The sequence below is a fragment of the Schistocerca piceifrons genome, chromosome 2 (genome assembly GCF_021461385.2).
Source record: "Schistocerca piceifrons isolate TAMUIC-IGC-003096 chromosome 2, iqSchPice1.1, whole genome shotgun sequence".
NCBI lineage: Eukaryota > Metazoa > Arthropoda > Insecta > Orthoptera > Acrididae > Schistocerca > Schistocerca piceifrons.
The window spans coordinates 27,409,494-27,433,460 of NC_060139.1; the positions used below are offsets into that span (position 1 = coordinate 27,409,494).

Below are 23,967 nucleotides of genomic sequence, written 5' to 3' on the forward strand. Positions count from 1 at the left end.
AACCTACATTTCTAGCATTTGTAGGCTTAGAGAAAGTTTTTGACAATGTTGACTGGAATACTCTCTTTCAAATTCTGAAGGTGGCAGGGGTAAAATATAGGGAGCGAAAGGCTATTTACAATTTGTATAGAAACCAAATGGCAGTTATAAGAGTTGAGGGGCATAAAAGGGAAGCAGTGGTTGGGAAGGGAGTGAGACAGGGTTGTAGCCTATCCCCGATGTTATATAATCTGTATATTGAGCAAGCAATAAAGGAAACTAAAGAAAAGTTCGGATTAGGTATTAAAATCCATGGAGAAGAAATAAAAACTTTGAGGTTCGCCGATGACATTGTAATTCTGTCAGAGACAGCAAAGGACTTGGAAGAGCAGTTGAACAGAATGGACAGTGTCTTGAAAGGAGGATATAAGATGAACATCAACAAAAGCAAAACGAGGATAATGGAATGTAGTCGAATTAAGTCGGTCGATGCTGAGGGAATTAGATTAGGAAATGAGACACTTAAAGTAGTAAAGGAGTTTTGCTATTTGGGGAGCAAAATAACTGATGATGGTCGAAGTAGAGAGGATATAAAATGTAGGCTGGCAATGGCAAGGAAAGCGTTTCTGAAGAAGAGAAATTTGTTAACATCGAGTATAGATTTGAGTGTCAGGAAGTCGTTTCTGAAAGTATTTGTATGGAGTGTAGCCGTGTATGGAAGTGAAACATGGATGATAAATAGTTTGGACAAGAAGAGAATAGAAGCTTTCGAAATGTGGTGCTACAGAAGAATGTTGAAGATTAAATGGGTAGATCACGTAACTAATGAGGAGGTATTGAATAGGATTGGGGAGAAGAGGAGCTTGTGGTACAACTTGACTAGAAGAAGGGATCGGTTGGTAGGACATGTTCTGAGGCATCAAGGGATCACAAATTTAGCATTGGAGGGCAGCGTGGAGGGTAAAAATCGTAGAGGGAGAGCAAGAGATGAATGCACTAAGCAGATTCATATGGATGTATGTTGCAGTAAGTACTGGGAGATAAAGAAGCTTGCACAGGATAGAGTAGCATGGAGAGCTGCATCAAACTAGTCTCTGGACGGAAGACCAGAACAACAAACAACATCTTCATCTACATACATACGCCGCAAGGCACTGCATGGTGCGTAGCGAAGGATACTCTGTACCACTACTAGTCATTTCCTTTCCTGTTCCACTCACGATGGAGAAACGACTATCTATATGCCTCCATATAATCCCCAATTTCTCGTATCTTATCTTCGTGGTCCTTACACGTAACGTTTGTTGGTGGAAGTAGAAACGTTCTGCAGTGAGCTTCAAATGCCGATTCTCTAAATTTTTTCTCCGTAGTATTCTCGTAAAGAACATCGCCTTCCCTACCGTGATTCCCATTTGCATTCCCGAAACATCTCCGCAATACTTGCGTGTTGTTCATTCAAACCTACCGGTAACTAATGTAGCAGCGCGCCTCTGAATTGCTTCGTTGTCTTCCTTTAATGCGACGTCGTTCAGATCCAAAAGACTTGAGCAGTACTCGAGAATACGTCGCACTAGCGTCGAACATGCGGTATTCTTTACAGATGAACCATATTTTCCTAAAATTCTGCCAGTAAACCGAAATCGAGCCATTCACCTCCCCTTCCACAATCCTCACGTGCTCGATCGATTTCAAATCTCTCTTACCTTGCCGTACACCACAGCATCATCAGCAATCATCCGCAGACTGCTTCCCACCTTGCCCCCCAGACCATTTATGTTTTCCGTGATTTCCCATAAGTCGCTCCAGACAAACACCAGGATGGTTCCTCTGAAAGAGCACAGCCGGTTTTTTTTTTTTTTCTTTGCTCTCCGAGCGTGTGCGCCGTCTCTAATGACCTCGATTTTGAGGAGACAACGTTCTCATCGAAGGACCCTAATCTCCCTTCCTTCCAGGGTAATCATGAAGTTTTAATTATTATCTGGAAAAAAAACTCACGGTCCGACCATAGGGCTTGGCGACAGTGTCACACCATCCCTGTACATTCACATTTTTCCCAACGATCGATGACTTTTCGGAGACGTACGTTGCTGGCTGCTGACCCAAAGATTCCACCTGGGAAATCACTTCAGAAATGACAGTCAGGCAATGGTGTTTTCATCCAAGGAAAGAGAGTTCAGAGAAAGAGAAAAATTTAAATGCCCAAACAAGCAGCACGTGTGTGATCCATGCAGAATGGACTGCGGCGTTGTCGGGGTACAATAACATGCCCTCGGACAGCTGCAAACGACGGGTCGTGTCTTGTAACCTTGTCAGGAGATTTTGGTAGGACGATCCTGTGACAGTTTGCTCTTTACGAGCGTAATCTGTCTGCATCATACCAAGACAGCCCCAAGCGCTGGTGAATCCACTTCCAGAGTCACATATCCCAGAGGATGGGGACATCTGCCATGTTCAAGATGTCTTGCAAGATGTTCAAAACTGATCCACGACAGATTTTCTCTTCTTTCACTGTCGATCGATTACGAAAGGCCTGGTCTTCTCTTTCAATTCCCGGTTCTCCACAGAGACAGTCTGCAACATAATCCTTCGCCATTCAGGCTAGTTTCACCTCACTGGTAGCATATGCGCAACCTGATCACTGTCCCGGATGACGGCGCATTGTTGCAATAACTTTCCACAAAATCTGCGTGAATTTTTGTAACGTCGGTTCCCCCTCAAATGCAGAAAACAGTCCTCAGCTTTATGAATGGGTAACGCAATATGGTCCTGGTTTCTCTAGGAGCGTGCTACGGCATTGTGGAGTGGGAATTTCAATGTAAAGCAAGGTTGCAGACACGAACTTCCAAAGACACAAAGAATAATAAGTACGCACCTTGACTTTTTCGAGGTGATAATTAACATACCATGACATACAGAAATGTGAATGCTCGCTTTATTAAAGGTCCGTTCTCCTCAGTCAGCCTACAAAATAAACAGTTTTTTTCCAAATTTTTGGTAAACAAATGCAGCAATCAATATAAATCTTTTTGCACATTATCTACTGATTCCCGGTCAACATTTTCCGATTTTTTAAGAAGTAGTTCACCTCTCATTAACTATTCCCCCCCCCCCCTTATCCGAGAAGTTAAAGTTGCTGTGTCCAAAGCGACGTGAGTCTATAACGGAAGTCCTCCATTCTGAAAATCTTATCTGATGTCTAATGGCTACTGAGGTCGCTGATATGGAGTACCTGGCAGTAGGTCGCAGCACCAGTACCTAATTTCAAAAACGTATGTTTGGGAGTGTCCGGATACTTTTGAACACGTAGTGTATGCCTACTCGCGCTGCTGGGTGCGTCTTTCCACAGCTTGTGACTGTGCCTGTGCCACTTCGCTGGGTCCGACCAACGCTTTTGGTATGGTTTCCTTGGTTGTAAGGTGCATGGTAGTACTGAAGGCATTAGCATCCATTTGGAATCCCCCAAGTAGATTGGAGGGGCTTACCAGTTCCGGCACACACCTTACAACCAAGGGAAGCCTATCGGAAAGCTTTGACAGAATCGGGGGAATGGGACATACTAATTTCTTTCTGGAGCAGCTCCTATTAGAACGTTGTCTCCGCCAAAAGTTAAAATGTTGTGTATACGTTGTATGAGTGTGTATGTGCTACTTGAAACGTCCCTTTAGAAAAATTATACATGACTCTGCTTAAACTGACACACAATATTTTTAGCGCGACGGAATCTGACTTTCAATAATCCCTACAAAAGAATGGCCCTGACTAACATTAACCTATACCTTTCACAAATCACTTACCTCACAAAAATCTTCGTTACTCAAGCTACTGCAATACAGCGAGCGCCACTACAGCCAGCTAAAGAAAGATTTTGATAGAGAACAAACAATGTATTTACCTTTTTTTTTTTTTTTTTTTTTTTTTTCATCAGTCTACTGACTGGTTTGATGCGGCCCGCCACGAATTCCTTTCCTGTGCTAACCTCTTCATCTCAGAGTAGCACTTGCAACCTACGTCCTCAATTATTTGCTTGACGTATTCCAATCTCTGTCTTCCTCTACAGTTTTTGCCCTCTACAGCTCCCTCTAGTACCATGGAAGTCATTCCCTCCTGTCTTAGCAGATGTCCTATCATCCTGTCCCTTCTCCTTATCAGTGTTTTCCACATATTCCTTTCCTCTCCGATTCTGCGTAGAACCTCCTCATTCCTTACCTTATCAGTCCACCTAATTTTCAACATTCGTCTATAGCACCACATCTCAAATGCTTCGATTCTCTCCTGTTCCGGTTTTCCCACAGTCCATGTTTCACTACCATACAATGCAGTACTCCAGACGTCCATCCTCAGAAATTTCTTCCTCAAATTACGGCCGGTATTTGATATTAGTAGACTTCTCTTGGCCAGAAATGCCTTTTTTGCCATAACGAGTCTGCTTTTGATGTCCTCCTTGCTCCGTCCGTCATTGTTTATTTTACTGCCTAGGTAGCAGAATTCCTTAACTTCATTGACTTCGTGACCATCAATCCTGATGTTAAGTTTCTCGCTGTTCTCATTTCTACTACTTCTCATTACCTTCGTCTTTCTCCGATTTACTCTCAAAGCATACTGTGTAGTCATTAGACTGTTCATTCCGTTCAGCAGATCATTTAATTCTTCTTCACTTTCACTCAGGATAGCAATGCCATCAGCGAATTGTATCATTGATATCCTTTCACTTTGTATTTTAATTCCACTCCTGAACCTTTCCTTTATTTCCATCATTGCTTCCTCGATGTACAGATTGAAGAGTAGGGGCGAAAGGCTACAGCCTTGTCTTACACCCTTCTTCATACGAGCACTTCGTTCTTGATCGTCCACTCTTATTATTCACTCTTGGTTGTTGTACATATTGTATATGACCCGTCTCTCCCTATAGCTTACCCCTCCTTTTTTCAGAATCTCGAACAGCTTGCACCATTTTATATTGTCGAACGCTTTTTCCAGGTCGACAAATCCTATGAAAGTGTCTTGATTTTTCTTTAGCCTTGCTTCCATTATTAGCCGTAACGTCAGAATTGCCTCTCTCGTCCCTTTACTTCTCCTAAAGCCAAACTGATCGTCACCTAGCGCATTCTCAATTTTCTTTTCCATTCTTCTGTATATTATTCTTGTAAGCAGCTTCGATGCAAAAGCTGTTAAGCAGATTGTGCGATAATTCTCGCACTTGTCAGCTCTTGCCGTCTTCGGAATTGTGTGGATTTACCTTAATAGTGTCCAAAAGTCATAATACATATATATATATATATATATATATATATATATATATATATCAGTTCATGATATCCAATCTTACAAATTTACTGTCTCTGTCCAGATCATCCGTTCTCAAAACTCCGCCATCTCACTCCCCACATCCACCACTGCTGGCGGCTCACCTCCAACTGCGCAACGCTACGCGCTGTTAACAGCCAACTGCCCAACACTACAATAGCGAATATTACAACAATGCCACCCAGCCACAGACTGCACACAGCACAGCCCAGTGATTTTCATACAGTGCGCTACGTGGCGTTACCAATATAAAAACCTAAACAGCCTACTTACATACTGAACGGAGTATTGTTTGTTTTTCACTCCTAGGAGTGGTGCAGACTGTTCGACATCCGGCCCTTTGGAAAGTCGTGGTTCTATTTAGCTAAATATCAGATAAATTAACGGTGGGGCGATCGGGGGATTCCAAGTGGATGGTAATGCCTTCAATACTGCGATGCACTATACAACCAAGGAAACCATATAAAAAGCACTGGTCGGAACCCGAAGATTGCGACCGTATTACAACTTGTGGGGCAACGCCTGTCGACGAAGACGTTGCTCCTGACACTAAATCTAATGCTGTAAGAGTGTGAACCCCCCCCCCCATGAACCATGGACCTTGCCGTTGGTGGGGAGGCTTGCGTGCCTCAGCGATACAGATAGCCGTACCGTAGGTGCAACCACAACGGAGGGGTATCTGTTGAGAGACCAGACAAACGTGTGGTTCCTGAAGAGGGGCAGCAGCCTTTTCAGTAGTTGCAAGGGCAACAGTCTGGATGATGGACTGATCTGGCCTTGTAACAATAACCAAAACGGCCTTGCTGTGCTGGTACTGCGAACGGCTGAAAGCAAGGGGAAACTACAGCCGTAATTTTTCCCGAGGGCATGCAGCTTTACTGTATGATTACATGATGATGGCGTCCTCTTGGGTAAAATATTCCGGAGGTAAAATAGTCCCCCATTCGGATCTCCGGGCGGGGACTACTCAAGGGGATGTTGTTATCAGGAGAAAGAAAACTGGCGTTCTACGGATCGGAGCGTGGAATGTCAGATCACTTAATCGGGCAGGTAGGTTAGAAAATTTAAAAAGGGAAATGGATAGGTTGAAGTTAGATATAGTGGGAATTAGTGAAGTTCGGTGGCAGGAGGAACAGACTTCTGGTCAGGTGACTACAGGGTTATAAACACAAAATCAAATAGAGGTAATGCAGGAGTAGGTTTAATAATGAATAGGAAAATAGGAATGCGGGTAAGCTACTACAAACAGCATAGTGAACGCATTATTGTGGCCAAGATAGATACGAAGCCCACACCTACTACAGTAGTACAAGTTTATAAGCCAACTAGCTCTGCAGATGACGAAGAAATTGAAGAAATGTATGATGAAATAAAAGAAATTATTCAGATTGTGAAGGGAGACGAAAATTTAATAGTCATGGGTGACTGAAATTCGAGTGTAGGAAAAGGGAGAGAAGGAAACGTAGTAGGTGAATATGGAATGGGGCTAAGAAATGAAAGAGGAAGCCGCCTGGTAGAATTTTGCACAGAGCACAACATAATCATAACTAACACTTGGTTTAAGAATCATGAAAGAAGGTTGTATACATGGAAGAACCCTGGAGATACTAAAGGTATCAGATAGATTATATAATGGTAAGACAGAGATTTAGGAACCAGGTTTTAAATTGTAAGACATTTCCAGGGGCAGATGTGGACTCCGACCACAATCTATTGGTTATGAAGTGTAGATTAAAACTGAAGAAACTGCAAAAAGGTGGGAATTTAAGGAGATGGGACCTGGATAAACTAAAAGAACCAGAGGTTGTACAGAGATTCAGGGAGAGCATAAGGGAACAATTGACAGGAATGGGGGAAAGAAATACAGTAGAAGAAGAATGGGTAGCTTTGAGGGATGAAGTAGTGAAGGCAGCAGAGGATCAAGTAGGTAAAAAGACGAGGACTAGTAGAAATCCTTGGGTAACAGAAGAAATATTGAATTTAATTGATGAAGGGAGAAAATATAAAAATGCAGTAAGTGAAGCAGGCAAAAAGGAATACAAACGTCTCAAAAATGAGATCGACAAGAAGTGCAAAATGGCCAAGCAGGGATGGCTAGAGGACAAATGTAAGGATGTAGAGGCCTATCTCACTAGGGGTAAGATAGATACCGCCTACAGGAAAATTAAAGAGACCTTTGGAGATAAGAGAACGACTTGTATGAATATCAAGAGCTCAGAAAGAAACCCAGTTCTAAGCAAAGAAGGGAAAGCAGAAATGTGGAGGGAGTATATAGAGGGTCTATACAAGGGCGATGTACTTGAGGACAATATTATGGAAATGGAAGAGGATGTAGATGAAGATGAAATGGGAGATAAGGTACTGCGTGAAGAGTTTGACAGAGCACTGAAAGACCTGAGTCGAAACAAGGCCCCCGGAGTAGACAATATTCCATTGGAACTACTGACGGCCGTGGGAGAGCCAGTCATGACAAAACTCTACCATCTGGTGAGCAAGATGTATGAAACAGGCGAAATACCCTCAGACTTCAAGAAGAATATAATAATTCCAATCCCAAAGAAAGCAGGTGTTGACAGATGTGAAAATTACCGAACTATCAGTTTAATAAGTCACAGCTGCAAAATACTAACACGAATTCTTTACAGACGAATGGAAAAACTAGTAGAAGCCAACCTCGGGGAAGATCAGTTTGGATTCCGTAGAAACACTGGAACACGTGAGGCAATACTGACCTTACGACTTATCTTAGAAGAAAGATTAAGGAAAGGCAAACCTACGTTTCTAGCATTTGTAGACTTAGAGAAAGCTTTTGACAATGTTGACTGGAATACTCTCTTTCAAATTCTGAAGGTTGCAGGGGGTAAAATACAGGGAGCGAAAGGCTATTTACAATTTGTACAGAAACGAGATGGCAGTTATAAGAGTCGAGGGACATGAAAGGGAAGCAGTTGTTGGGAAGGGAGTAAGACAGGGTTGTAGCCTCTCCCCGATGTTATTCAATCTCTATATTGAGCAAGCAGTAAAGGAAACAAAAGAAAAATTCGGAGTAGGTATTAAAATTCATGGAGAAGAAATAAAAACTTTGAGGTTCGCCGATGACATTGTAATTCTGTCAGAGACAGCAAAGGACTTGGAAGAGCAGTTGAACGGAATGGATGGTGTCTTGAAGGGAGGATATAAGATGAACATCAACAAAAGCAATACGAGGATAATGGAATGTAGTCGAATTAAGTCGGGTGATGCTGAGGGAATTAGATTGGGAAATGAGGCACTTAAAGTAGTAAAGGAGTTTTGCTATTTGGGGAGCAAAATAACTGATGATGGTCGAAGTAGAGAGGATATAAAATGTAGGCTGGCAATGTCAAGGAAAGCGTTTCTGAAGAAGAGAAATTTGTTAACATCCAGTATTGATTTAAGTGTCAGGAAGTCATTTCTGAAAGTATTCGTATGGAGTGTAGCCATATATGGAAGTGAAACATGGACGATAAATAGTTTGGACAAGAAGAGAATAGAAGCTTTCGAAATGTGGTGCTACAGAAGAATGCTGAAGATTAGATGGGTAGATCACATAACTAATGAGGAAGTATTGAATAGGATTGGGGAGAAGAGAAGTTTGTGGCACAACTTGACTAGAAGAAGGGATCGGTTGGTAGGACATGTTCTGAGGCATCAAGGGATCACCAATTTAGTATTGGAGGGCAGCGTGGAGGGTAAAAATCGTAGAGGGAGACCAAGAGGTGAATACACTAAGCAGATTCAGAAGGATGTAGGTTGCAGTAGGTACTGGGAGATGAAAAAGCTTGCACAGGATAGAGTAGCATGGTGAGCTGAATGAAACCAGTCTCAGGTCTGAAGACCACAACAACAACAGCAACAAGAGTGTGAAAGTGTAACTAACAAAATTCTGTACAAATAAAATAAAAGATTTCGAAGTGACTGCGAGAGTTTTCATGCTTACGACTGATGATTTTGACTACTCGTACTAACGGATCTTCATTTCTTACTTTGCGTCCATATTATTCTAAAGCAGTAGATTTCGAACACTTCCAGATATACGCCAAAGCACGATTATGAGTGCAATACGTAGTTGATGACGTAGTCGGTACGGAGGACTGCTGTTCCTCTACATGCAGTGAGAACACTGAAGCTTCTTGTTGTCTATGAACGCCTGCACGCTTAATGAATAGCACGCATATTACACCAGCATCGCTAATTTGCCATGTGAGCATCATTTGTAGCGTACGAGCCACTGTCGGTCGGCAATAGCCAACTAGATTTGTGGGGCGTGTTTGCTTTCGAAGTTACTAATTAAACACGTCAATGCCGGCTGATGATACTTGATGCAGCAAGAGGCACATGTGTGGACTAACGAACGGGGACCAAAAGAGGTGGGAGCGACGGACGGCAAACACAAACACTGCAAAACGCACGCGCCCGCGGCTCAGGGGACGACGAGTGTTGTACGAAGCGTTGTTTGGGCAGCGGGATCGCATAATGCATGAAGCTCCACAAAAGACCGTTGATTACAGCTTCATTGGTTCCGACACAGAAATTACCATCAGCGACACGTTAGCCTATATGAATGAAACACGACGCTAACGAATTTTCTTTGTATGCAGCTGTACGCGAGCGTTCGACACAGTAAGATTGTACGGAATAATAACAGTAATAATGATGATAAAAGTAATAAACACAGGATACGCTTCACAGAAACACGGGGGAGCTGATAGCGGAAAACTTTGGAAAACGAGAGGAAATAAGTATTTTAAAAAACTTGGGACCAAAGTATTTAGTCGATTAGTTCAGGATAAGAAGCAACCAAGAGACGTAAAGGTAAACACTCATAGTGGCATAAAAAAGTGTGTAACACCATAGCTCTACTGATTTATTTTGCCATTTGTTTTATTTAATGTTATATGGTTGAGCTTGTGTAAATGTTGTTGGATTTAATCCATACCACGAGAGTGTTTATTCTTTTCTCTGTTATAAACTTTGATGTCTTTTAGAATGTGGGAAGTTTGACCTATGTAATATGTACGATATGAGCAAATGATATGTTTGGCTTTCTCACTTAATGTCTTTGGTTATCTTTGAGATTGAATAATTTTGTTTTAATACTTTTTTGTAGAAGTACCAATATGTGCAAATGTTCTGCTTTAATTAATATGTTTGGCTGTTGTTTTGTAAACTGATGACCTTCACTTAGGGTTATTAGTTATTTTGTATGTGAAAGGTGTTGTGGTTCCCCTCGGGAACGGAAGCATGCAGCGCGCGCAAAATGTGGTGGGCATGGATAGAAAAGGTGGAATTGAGAATCAGTCGGGGACGAGCTACCAAATTATCAACTGCTCATGTAAAACTTGTATATTGTGCTGGTTCCGAGATAGGCTTTTACTGACGCTTTCAAATGCCTCGGATGGATGGATAAAGAGCTGGAACTATTCTGGAATTGGTATCTATCATCATCATCATCATCATCATCATCATCATTTAAGACTGATTATGCCTTTCAGCGTTCAGTCTGGAGCATAGCCCCCTTATAAAATTCCTCCATGATCCCCTATTCAGTGCTAACATTGGTGCCTCTTCTGATGTTAAACCTATATATTGCCACCAAGAAATGGCAGAGTCCAGCAACTCTACCCGCAAATCCACCTACCAACATGCAATCGCCACCACATTGCCAATCACTGTAATGGAACACTATAGTAATGTACAGTGAAGGATCAGCTCATTGGATGTTTTTGTGTGCTCAAATATAAGATAAAATTTGACTGAACTCCTGTACCTACCGTGATCTATCCTCAGTCACTTATCCACTTAGGGTCCCTCCCACGCTAAAGTGTTTACCGAGTGTTCTTTATTGAAGGCATATTAAAATTAATATGGCATTAGAGTGTGCTAAAATTAATACTGTTTGTTGAAAGGATCTTACAAATATCTCAAATTTGTGTTTCACTGCAGTAAAAGTTCAGAACTGCACCTGTTGAGAGTTATATGTTCATGCTTGCTAAGTACTTGTTTCTCTAGTGCATTGAAAGTGTGTTTAGTTTGCTCTGCTACAGTCGCCAAGATTAAGGGTCCCCCTCCATTGAAAGTAGTTCAAATGCACAAAGTTACTTAATTATAGAAAGTTTTAATTACTCTTGCTATTCAAGTGAAATTCTGTACAATATTGGGCTCCTATTGTGTATTAAAAGTGCATATTAATGGCGTAACAGGACCAACAGTTTGTCTATTGTGCTCATGCTATGTAACGATTACTAGAAAGATCACTATTTATGAAAACAATAATTTCTTTATTCAAAAGACAGTGAGAAGTAACCTGTTAGTGAATTCCATTTAACTTTCAGTCTAAATAGAAAAGTATTTAGCTGAGAGAGACTTAACCTACGACCAGTTCATAATTTTGCAGTGAACAACATTTACAATTTTTGTCAGATAGGAAAATGTTTGAAAAGTAATACTCAACCTATGTCCAATTTATGATTCTACAGTGAATATTAATAGTAATGTTATAAAGACCATTCAGTTTGAATAAGCCCTGAAAGTAATAGTGTGTATTGTTATCTGTTATATTTATGCAAATAGTTAGTTCTGCTCTGTCAGCTCCAACCTTACCGTGAACATATGCAGGTGTCAGAGTTCATTGCACTCTCGAGTGACAAAAGTATAGACAGTGTTTGTCCATTTAAGCTGTACACATCTATTTTCTTGAACAAGAATGTTACCCATTCTTATGCCTTATTAGGCTGGCGACCGTTTTCTTTATTCTTTGAACTGTGTAGCTAGGTAAAATATTGTTTGTTACTGTTTAAATATTTACGTAATTCTGACTCAATTCCAATGAGCCACCTCCCTTAGGTATAACACGGTCAACATAACAAAATTCCTCTCAGAGGCTAACACTGCTCTTTTGCTTTATACTGTAATTGCTTGAATAAAAATAATTTCATTATACAAACTGCATCCGGCTTAGAGGTTATGGTATAGTTGTAGCAGACGGGAGTGTTATAAGTGGAGCTAAAAATTTACAGCCATAATAATTGAAACCAGATAGAAATACAGCTGAGTTTTATGAAAACAAGTGTACAGCGCAACATACACAATGAAATCAACCGCGAAATAAAAACTATTCTGTAGCTGTGAATCTGAAAAACGTGTGAAAATTTCTAACTTCGATAAAACGAAGCAATACAGAAGGGGTGATCAAAAAGTTTTCGTCCTAAGGCAGGACAGTCAGAATCGGTATACTAATCAGGATAAATCGCCGTTGTCATTGAGGGAATCATCTCACAGACGCACCAAGTTGAAGATACCCGTTTGATAAGGCACTGCGCGAAGAAGTCCGTAACTACTTGCTGCACATTGTCGTCCGGTACAAATTGCCGACCGTTCAAAGCCTGTTTTAAGAGACCGAAGGTGTGATAATGGCATGCGGAGGGATTAGGACTATAGAGAGCTTGCACGAATGTCACCCGCATGAGTTGGCGTAACTTCTGCGTTACATTTGCGATATGGGAACGTGCGTGACCATGCAGCAGCCGGATCTTGGCGCACCAACCCACAACGGTGGTTTTAGACAGACATGCTGCCCCATACACATTCTTCATTCTCCGATGAATTTCTACTGGTGTTTGTCCTCCGGCAGCCAAGGAAAAAATGAGAGCACATTGGTCCTGTTTGAAAGCGTTATGTAATAACATCGCCATGGTTCACGTTTCCGCATTTACCACACGCGCCTCGGAAAGACACGAATGCCTACACGTCGGTGCTTATAGACCCGCATCGTAGTCGGCGCTACGTCGCATGTATGCTGCAGCAACGCCCACAGACAGAAACTTGTTAATCGACCTGACAGACGACAAAGTACAACCAGAACCCAGAAACAACGGGCATTATTGCCACCGTTGTGAGGTGTCCTACCCTGATGCCGCTGCATCTCATTAAAGTAGCTTCTCAAAAAATCCCTGACAGTACTGGCAGTCGAACCCAGGATCGCTGTGTGGTGTCACCGCCAGACACCACACTTGCTAGGTGGTAGCCTTTAAATCGGCCGCGGTCCATTAGTATACGTCGGACCCGCGTGTCGCCACTGTCAGTGATAGCAGACCGAGCGCCACCACACGGCAGGTCTAGAGAGACGTACTGGCACTCGCCCCAGTTGTACAGCCGACGTTCATGGGAATGGTTCACTGACAAAAACGCTCTCATTTGCCGAGACGATAGTTAGCATAGCCTTCAGCTACGTCATTTGCTACGACCTAGCAAGGCGCCATTACCAGTTTATATTGAAATTATACTTTTGTATCGTCAAGAGCGATGTACACCGATTATGGATTAAAGTTAAGTATTACATCAACTACGTACTTTAATTGCTACTATTAATTCCCTTAACTGTTCCAGACCTCACGCCAGTCTGCGTGAGCTTAACGCGTGCCTTTCGGCTACTGGTCATAGTGGATTGGCTGTCTGGCCAGTCCACTACACCCTGCATGGCAAATACGCTGGTCGCTGAGCCGTAGAAACGAACAACAGAAATATTACATTAGCTCTTACTATCCTTCCAGTTGACGCATGTCCTGGTATTTGGTTTCGTCTTCTATGAGCATAAATGATGACACGTACCGGGTCTTTCACTTCCGGCATTCACTGATAAATGTGAAAAACGTCAAATTGTTCCATGGTGTGCCGTGCTCACGTTAAAGCTGTAGGATCTCAGAAAACTGGCTGGGTAAGGCTGTTCAAAGGCTGGAGGAAGAAAAATTCTTACCATCTCAATAGGAAGATGCGTAACAAAGCATTGTGGATTTCAAACCAAATTTCGGATTGAGGACAACATTACCTCAACACGGAAACTCACAATACGGTTGATGTCTGAAAAGAAAAACTGAACGGCATATTCGGTAAATAGACATAGATCTGTAGTTAAGCCGGCTACGTCGCATAAAAAGTCAGGTGAAGTAGGACTTTATTGATCATTTAGTATGGATGACCCGTTTCCATCTTCAGAAATCCAAATCCAAAGGCACTGCAAGGACAACTGTATTACCAGCTGTGTACGTAACATGAAGGGACAGACTACATATGAAGTATTGAAAACCATTGCTCAAGCAGTCTTTTCCCATAAACAGAACAATCTGGTAGTTTGGAGGCACTTTTAGGCAAGTATAGTAATTGTGGACCTTAATGGTGACTACTGTTCAAGAACTTACGTCTGTATCAATTGAAGGGCTAGGCAGTAAAAAATGGTAAGGGACAAATCAGTAGTTCTGAAAAACGCGCGACTGCTACGGCGCAGGTTCGAATCCTGCCTCGGGCATGGATGTGTCTGATGTCCTTAGGTTAGTTAGGTTTAAGTAGTTCTAAGTTCTAGGGGACTGATGACCATAGATGTTAAGTCCCATATGCTCAGAGCCATTTGAACCATTTTGAGAAAACGCACCACAAATATTTTAATAAAATCCCATAAATCAGATACCTGAAATACATACAAAACCACATTTTTTCAGGAACATCATTGCTTTATTCCACAGCGGCAGTAGTTGCATATTTTTAGCATATAATATCACATGGCAAAAAAATTTTTCAATGTTTCAGAAACACATATTGAACATTATTTATTTGAAACATTGTAGTTTCACACTTATTTCACTTTTTTTTGTATGAAAACATTTTATTCTCAATGCAGTTACTTAACTTTATTATTTTACTTAACACATTGTTTTCTCAATACATGATTCTTCGCCTTCTTGTTGCTGAACCACAGTACCTTGGAGTGAGTTGTACCAATCACGGTGTACAGGAGGTATCCATTTTAAGCTTGAGGGAATGTCTTTTAGCTTGTCTCCTTTAATATGAGAGGCCCAGAATATTTCAGTTTAAGTTCTGTCATGAAAGACTTGTTTGCTGGTCTTCCACGTTTTGATAAGGCAACAGATTCTAGGCAACCATTGTATGTATCACTAAACATTAATGTTGGGGAGGGGTAAGTAGTGTTAAGGATAATCCTTAACATTATGGGCATCACATTGCCAAGTAAATACATGTAAATAATGTTAAGGGACGCAACTTAACACTGATTACTTGCAGAAATAAACATTTTTTTTTCTTTATTGATTTTCGATTCCCTCCGAAGGGGGTGGGCTGGAAAAATAAACATTCATATTTACCTGATTATCAACAACTCTGGAGGTGCTTTATCTTCAGGAACGTATTCAGAGTATTTATCAGAGTCATAAGTGTCCAGGTCATCTCCAACAGCTTTTCACACGAACATTGGACTCTTCATTCTCACTTTTCGCCATGTTTCAGGCACACACCATTGTTTACTTGCACACAAATCGAAAAAGCGCCAACAGCGAAAATCTGAAAGTTGACAAAGTGGTGCCATCTACCGGTTTTTCATGGAACTTTTTACTAATATGAATGAAACATGCCATCTCTGACATATTACAATTAATACCTCTGTTTCTCGCAGACTGTCCCTTACCATTGTTTTCCGCCGAGCCCCTCAGTTTTGTTCTACAACGATCAAATGTTTGCACATCTACGAGTGCTTACATATTCTGCAAACCACCGAACGGTGCGTGGAGGAGTCTAGTCATTTCCTTTCCTGTTCCACTCGAAAATAGTCCAAGAGAAAACCGACTGTCTATATGCCTCGGTATGAACTCTAATTTTTGCTAACTTCGTAGTCCTTGCGCGAAATGTTTACTGGCGGCAGTAGAATCGTTCTGCAGTCAGCTTCAAAACGCCGGTTCTCTACATTTTCTCACATAGTATTCCTCGAAAATATCGTCGCGTTCCTGCCAAGGATTCCCATTTGAGTTCCTGAAGAAGCATCACCGCAATACTAGCGTGTTGTTCGAACCGACACATCAGCCAAAAGTGAAACATCATGTGGTTGTGAAATGCGCATCAACTGTTTGCACTCTGTGGAGATATGTCCAGCAGTGATTGTACTTTACTTGTTACGTAGGAGGTAACTGGTGATATACATACACGGAGTCCGGATGCAGCCGTTTAACAGTTTGTTTTGAGAAGCGAGACACGTCTTACAAACAATGCGACAGCGGCTGGGTGGCGTGAAATACGTTTGTGTCGCTACGACTCCCGTACGAGCCGTTAGCGTCTTCGTAGAAGCGAGGACTCTAAATTGCGGTACGTCAGACGGCGTTACTCTGCTGCTGAACTGTCGCCAATCCAGTTGGCTCTAGGCCATCGCTGTCTGTGTTACAAGCGCGTACTGTCCGCTGCCTGGCAGCTCCGGGAGGCGGGCGACTCGACAGCTGAGGCGATTGGCATTTAGAACAGTTAACATCAAGCCAACATTGAAGTCCATAGAGGGGAAACGCCACCACGGGTTTCGCAGCCACGTGGGACCGGAAATGACGGTGGCGTTGTTGAATTAATGGCATCTCGGCACTGCCATGCCGCTGTTTGAAGAAAATGTAGGCGATACAATTCGAGTTGCGCGGGCTAGCATTCGATCTAGCTTCTTTCGCCTACGAGTCTGGGCGTTTTATTTTCCTTGGTTGGAGCTAGGAGGATGAGATATGTGACTACTGATTGTCAGACAGGACATGATAAGTTGGAATCCTGCAATAGACTAGTTTTGATTTATCGAGTCATTCATTAATTTGCGATGTGAGTATAATAAAGAAGTGGTATTTACGGAAATTTAGGGGAGCTGCTAAATTTCTTTATTTTATAATATAATGGAACAGGAGGCGACCGAGAAGACAGACGACGGAAACTGAACACATTCTTATTTATAAGGGCGATCTAAAGTTTACTTTAGAAAGTCACATCATCCCCCAGCCTACATGTCAGTGCTTATTCAGGGTGTCACCCAATATTACCGCTGGATATATTTCGTAAACCACATCAAATACTGACGAGTCGATTCCACAGACCGAACGTGAGGAGAGGGGCTAGTGTAATTGGTTAATACAAACCATAAAAAAATGCACGGAAGTATGTTTTTTAACACAAGCCTACGTTTTTTTAAATGGAACCCCGTTAGTTTTGTTAGCACATCTGAACATATAAACAAATACGTAATCAGTGCCGTTTGTTGCATTGTAAAATGTTAATTACATCCGGAGATATTATAACCTAAAGTTGACGCTTGAGTACCACTCCTCCGCTGTTCGATCGTGTGTATCGGAGAGCACCGAATTGTGTAGGGATCCAAAGGGAACGGTGATGGACCTTAGGTACAGAAGAGACTGGAACAGCACATTACATCCACATGCTAACACCTTTTTATTGGTCTTTTTCACTGACGCACATACACATTACCATGAGGGGTGAGGTACACGTACACACGTGGTTTCCGTTTTCAATTACGGAGTGGAATAGAGTGTGTCCCGACATGTCAGGACAATAGATGTTCAATGTGGTGGCCATCATTTGCTACACACAATTGCAATCTCTGGCGTAATGAATGTCGCACACGCCGCAGTACATCTGGTGTAGTGTCGCCGCAGGCTGCCACAATACGTTGTTTCATATCCTCTGGGGTTGTAGGCACAACACGGTACACATTCTCCTTTAACGTACCCCACAGAAAGAAGTCCAGAGGTGTAAGATCAGGAGAACGGGTTTGGCCAATTTATGCGTCCTCCACGTCCTATGAAACGCCCGTCGAACATCCTGTCAAGGTTCAGCCTAGTGTTAATTGCGGAATGTGCAGGTGCACCATCATGCTGATACCACATACGTCGCCGCGTTTCCAGTGGGACATTTTCGAACAAGGTTGGCAGATCATTCTGTAGAAACGCGATGTATGTTGCAGCTGTTTGGGCCCCTGCAATGAAGTGAGGACCAATGAGGTGGTCGCCAATGATTCCGCACCATACATTTACAGTCCACGGTCGCTGTCGCTCTACCTGTCTGAGCCAGCGAGGATTGTCCACGGACCAGTAATGCATGTTCCGTAGATTCACTGCCCCGTGGTTTGTGAAACCCGCTTCATCGGTAAACAGGTAGAACTGCAACGCATTCTCTGTTAATGCCCATTGACAGAATTGCACTCGATGATTAAAGTCATGACCATGTAATTGCTGATGTAGCGACAGATGAACGGGTGAAAGCGGTGACGATGCAGTATGCGCATGACACTACTTTGACTCAGTCCACCGGCTCTCGCAATGCCTCCTGTACTCATGTGTGGGTTCATGGCAACAGCAGCTAACACACCAACTGCACCCGCTTCTCCTGTGACGGGCCTGTTACGGACCCGTTTGCGTTCTACGACCATATCTGTTGCATACAGTTGGCGGTAGATGTTTTGCAATGTGCGGCACGTTGGATGCTCTCTGTCCGGGTACCGTTCTGCATACACCCTGCAGGCTTCAGCTGCATTTCGTCGACACTAGCCATAGATGAGTATCATCTCCGCCTTTTCAGAGTTCGAATACATCATGGTCACAGTTCCTACAACACTACACTATCACAGACGTCTGGTAACACGGTGTACTACAGTTGGTATGCGTGCGGAGACGAATGCAGAATAACAATAGCAGCAAGCGCTACATGCGGACACTGCGACAGCTAGACCAAACCACAACAGTGCACTACAGCCACATTCGTAAACACGGTCGTCATCGTAAACATGTCCCTGCAGATGCTGCTCGCCGACCGTGGCCCGTGTTTGTTACAACACGTAACTGAACGTCGGAGGTTTCAAGAGTCAACTTTAGGTTACAATATCTCCGGATGTAATTAACATTTTACAATGCAACAAACGGCACTGATTACGTATTTCTTTATATGTTCAGATGTGCTAACAAAACTAACGTGGTTCCATTTAAAAAAAGGTAGGTTTGTGTTAAGAAACATACTTCCGTGCATTTTTGTATGGTTTGTATTAACCAATTACACTAGCCCCTCTCCTCACGTTCGGTCTGTGGAATCGGTTCATCAGTATTTGATATCGTTTACGAAATATATCTAGCGGTAACGTTAGGTGACTCACCCTGTATGCTAGCATCGGAGTCGCGCTGCGTTGAACATACGCTGCAGCAACGCCGTCAGACAGTAACATTTTGATCGTCCCTTAAACATTTACATGTTCATTTATACCTTTCACACTAGCATGCGAAGGATCGTGGCGGGTACTACCACCTCTCTGCTTTATTGTCCAGTTTGCGAATGGCGCGCGAGAAGAACGATTAATAATAATGATAATAATAATAAAGCTTAGAATTCAGTTTTCACAGAAACGTAAATTTATTTAGAAAAATATGATTCAACGAACAAGGGCAATGATAATTTTCTTTTCTGTCAGTGTCTTCCCTGTTTCAGGAGAAAACTTACTCGCAGTATTTATTTTCAAAACTAATCCAAGGGGGACATCTGAAATTTTGGATATGACAGAGGTTTTATTAGGTTTAATGCAGTTACTCACATTGAGAAGTAAATTCCAAGCACGGAAATATATTCAGATGTAAATTATCGAGTGTTTATAAACCGGGCAGGCAAATATTTATGAAATTCAGGCACGCCAACTTTACTAAATAAAGCTGAGAAAACGTAAAACTGGGGACGCTCAAAACACAGGACAAACCGTTAAGAAAGAAAGATTTGTAGAAATTCTCATTAATTTCCACGAGACACAGTGGAACATACACGGTCCAGTCACACTTATGTGGTCTGTCAACAGGCTGAATAACCAGCTTTTGCAGCGCTGACGGGTAGGAAGAGAGTCATGTTGGCGTGCTAATTCCCGTCTTCGTCGTCGACGACCAACAGCCAACATATGTGCAAGAAACATGCGCCTGCTGGGGAGGTCCATACGCAGCAACGTTCGCTAAACGCTCGTTAAGAAGACACTGCTGGTAGCCTTGTGGTTCATCTACGCGGTCAGTTGCTCAACAATTACACGTCGGTTCGCCCATACACATCTCCGCAACCATTGTTCACCGGCATGTTCTATGGCCCGTGGTGCACCACAGCTGCCTCGACGCCGTCTTTGGATGGCGCCTTTGTCATGCACGGTATACTTTAACCTCAGCGGCAAGCGAACGGTTTACAAACTTAGCCGTTTCGAAAATGTTCCACCCTCGACCAGAAAGCCAATGATCATGCCCTTTTGGATGTCAGATAAATCGCTCTGTTTTCACATTACCAACGACACTTTATAGTATGCGATGAAGATCAGAAGCCTTGTATATCATTGCATATTATCGTCTTCACATCTGAGTATCAATGGATCGCAATTGTCTTCCTTTCCGTTTGGTCGGGTATCGATTCTGTATGTATTATGTAAATCAAACAACGAAGACTAGTTTTCCAATAATTTAAAATCTGCAAATTTTGATTCAGACTCGTTTCCGAGGCTCAAGATTTTTTCTGCATACGTTTCGTTTCACCTGAAGTAGACTTGTTCATGTTGTATGTCGGAAAGTGCGTTAAATCTTCATTCTAGCCGCTAGCAGAAAATCCAGAATCTAGTCAGGGAGCACAGCTGGTCCGATATTCCGTAAGCTCGTAATTTGTTTACTTGTGCGGGCCTGTAACGAATGCCTTCTTGTAGTCAATTACACCTACATCTATACTCCGGCAGCCACTTTGCGGTGTATGGTGGAGGTTATTATGGACAGTGTAGTTCCATCAAGTCCTCTGTTCTTCAGGATCCTAACAAGATTCTGTCTGTCGATGGAGTCATATGCCTTTGTGAAGTCCACGAAGGTTATTACTGTCTTTTTGTTTTTTAAGGCCCTATGTTCTATCAGTTGCTTCAGGATAAATATCTGTTCTATACAGCCTCTTCCACTCCTGAATCCCGCTTGGTAGTCGCCAACTGTACTTTCTGCCTGTTCTTCTACTCTCCTGAGCAATAGTTCTGACAGCACCTTGTATCCGACCTCTAGTAGCGATATTCCTCTGTAGTTGTTTGCATCTCTCTTGTCCCCCTTCTTGTGTACTGGTACTACAATTGCATTCTTCCATCCTTCTGGCAACTTCTTTGTTCTCCAGATCTGGTGAATTAAGTTGGTCATGTTGTCTATTGCTTTGTTGCATCCCCACTATCATCTCGGCTGCTATACCATCTTCTCCAGTTGCCTTATTATTCTTTAGATCGCTTATGGCATGTGCGACTTTATCCCTGGTTGGAGGGCGTGGCTCTCTCTCTTCTGTGTCAGACGTCTTTGCCATGGTGCAATGTAATCAGCTGCAGAGCAGTCATGCCCGAGGTGAGGCGTGAACACTGACCTTCACGTCACAGAGGGCTGCCATTAGTCTGCGAGCGCCGAGGTCGGCAAATTGCTCCCTGCCGTTGCTGCTCCCAGTAAGCGACTGTAGTTACCTGGTGGACTCCGACAGCGTGACATACGGGCGTGGAGCATGCCATGCAGACTGCAGTCACGCCGCAGTCCGTCCCCCAGTGTAGCTGCTTTGTGCACGGCCTTACAGCTCCCCATTTCATTTTATGTTTCTGCGTTGGTAACGAACGCCAGTGAATTCGTCACGGTGCAAGTGAATGAGGCAGAAGGATAAATTATGAACACCTACAGTGATTAACATTACACACACGTTAAAATATAGGTATAAGACAAAACTAAAAACAAATCACTGCTTACTTGATGTTCTGACGGTACATTAAATATGTAGACATAAGGCACATATGAAGGTCAGCTTCAACTCCATAATAATAAAACCACAAAATATCGTGCTAATTCTCTTTAGAAAGTGCTTCACAAATGCAATTAATCATTTGACGATGTGCCGATGTCTTTTGAGCTGAAGAAAATTTAACACGCAAGAAGACAGTAGATTGTAACGCCGGAAATGCATATCCTCCTATTTCCATCTATTGTACTATAATTTTTTTCCTTATTTTGTTACCTGAAGATATGACATATACATTGTAATTGTTTTACTATTTGTATATATATATATATATATATATATATATATATATATATATATATATATGCATTTATGTCAATGTATAATTGGTTTGTTTTGTAAATACTATTTGTATTTTTACGCTGGGTCTTCCCTACGGAAAACTATGCTATCGAACGAATATATCGATAGGTCGTGTGGAGAACCAAAGTGTTTAGGATCTTTGGTAGTGTTAACTCTGCCGCGTGGAGCGCGGGCAGGGAGAGTGGCTGGAGTAGGGCGGTGGAGGAGGTGTGTTGTGTGACGCTCCCGCGAGTTGCCGCGCTTTCGGGGTTAGGCAGCATGTAATTGGTTCAAATGGCTCTGAGCACTATGGGACTCAAGCACTAATTAAGAGTGCGAGTTTTGTTACCATATTTTAGCTTACCTGTGACTGCAGCTCAGCTTGGTACGTCATAAGTCCCCTAGAACTTAGAACTACTTAAACCTAACTAACCTAAGGACATCACACACATCCATGCCCGAGGCAGGATTCGAACCTGCGACCATAGCAGTCGCGCGGCTCCGGACTGAGCGCCTAGAACCGCTAGACCACCGCGGCCGGCAGCAGCATGTAATTGCTATGATGGTTTCTGACATGGTGTCGCGGACGAGAAGCATTAGCTGGCGCACACCAAGAGCCCGTTTCGCCTGGTGACAGTGCCGAGAAGAAGGCGCGCCAACATCCAGCTTCTGCAACAGCGACGGCCGACAATGAGTGACTGTCGCTACCTCCTCGATCGACGGCTTCAAACCTTCAATCAACGAACAGGGGAGACTGGAAGCACGTAAAGTTTCAGAACTGTATGGCAGACCTCAGCTTTTAAAATTGTTGCATCACAAAATTACAGCAACTTAGCATGAACCTTTGTTGCTCATTGTCCCAATTGCATTGCCAAGCAGGGTACCTTTTTTCCGGAATGAACCCGAGTGTCGTTGAAATTCAAACGCCAGCGTTAAAGTAATATCATTCCATTTCACTGCTTTAATTTCAAAGTTCAGTTAAAGTATTCATAGCTGGCTACAATATTTAGATTACACAAGCGCAAATTAAGAGTGCGAGTTTTGTTACCATATTTTAGCTTACCTGTGACTGCAGCTCAGCTTGGTACGTACTAAATTTTTCTATTGTTAATTGTTCAGAATCATTTAACTCAGGTTCAAAGTTAAATCTCTTATTTCTAAATTGCGTAGGTTCAAGTAGCTTCTGAAATGATTGTTGCGGTAGCCCAAGACTGAACTTATTTTATTGAATTTCGTAGTGCTTCAGAAACAAAGTTCACTATTAATTTCAGTCACTAAATTAACTTTCAATTTTCCAGTTTTATTAATTCTTTTGCTCAATTAAGTCAGAGTGTAGCGAAATTTATTACTTCTGACAAACATTCAGTTTTCACACAGCACGTGTCAACCATCAGTTGCCACGCTTTTAGTGCTAATTGTATGTGCACTAATCTTTCATTTTCATTTATTATAGTAGTTGTCCATAGGACTGGCGACCGTAATTTTCCCCAAATCTCAAACATGTAATTAACGCCAATTAATTGTTAACGTAACGACCGCACATTTACTTTCTTTATTAATTTTAACCTTTTCTCAAAATTTGCGTCAACAAATAAAGAGAATCCAGTATGTCATTTCGCAAAACGTAGTGTCTTTCATTTGCTGTGTTTATTGTCGGTTGTGATTATTTTGTCAACAAGTTCCTTGTATAAAACGTTCATCGCTTTGTAACTTACGTGGAGCATTAACAGTTGCCAGGAAATAGCTATGTTGTTTTATGAA

The 23,967-nt window shown here is 42.4% G+C and overlaps 1 protein-coding gene across 2 annotated transcripts in view; it reads right to left on the reverse strand.

The window, feature by feature from the left end:
• LOC124775910 (ankyrin repeat and fibronectin type-III domain-containing protein 1) overlaps positions 1–23,967 on the reverse strand; it is a 703,384-nt gene that overhangs the window by 475,045 nt on the left and 204,372 nt on the right. The gene's annotated exons all lie outside the window — the stretch shown is intronic.